The sequence below is a fragment of the Leptopilina heterotoma genome, unplaced genomic scaffold (genome assembly GCF_015476425.1).
Source record: "Leptopilina heterotoma isolate Lh14 unplaced genomic scaffold, ASM1547642v1 Lhet_174, whole genome shotgun sequence".
Taxonomy (NCBI): Eukaryota; Metazoa; Arthropoda; class Insecta; order Hymenoptera; family Figitidae; genus Leptopilina; species Leptopilina heterotoma.
In genome coordinates this window covers 66,831-67,341 of record NW_025110890.1, presented here as the reverse complement: position 1 = coordinate 67,341, position 511 = coordinate 66,831, and positions in this window count along the sequence as shown.

The following is a 511-nucleotide window of genomic DNA, read 5'->3' as shown; positions in this document are numbered from 1 at the left end:
GGAGCAGCCAATAGAAAGTCACCTGAAACTCATATCGCCGATTTTTCGTTTCCGAAGCTTAAAAATAATTCTTTACACTTTCCACAAATATTTTCTTTTATAATCGAAAACAAAAAAAATTATAATATAATTGATAAATAATTATTAATATAATAAGAATATTCGAATATAATAATCAATAAAAGTAAATTACATAAAAATTAATTTTATTAATAATATTGACTGTTAACAATTGTGATAATGACTTGTCCCGTTCATAAATAAATACATAAAAAAAATTATTAATAATTATTTTTTGTTATATGAAGAATTAATTAATTGAAGATTAAGATTAATTAATTGATTCAATAATAAAATTTAATATCAAAAATAAAATTTAAAATAAAATTTTTTCTTAAATAATAATGAAATACCAGTTTTGCGTTATTAAATAATTAAATATATTTATCAGACATGAATAAAAAATTTTTTTAATAGGAGAATTATGAGCAATAATTTTTTTTCGTTTTTT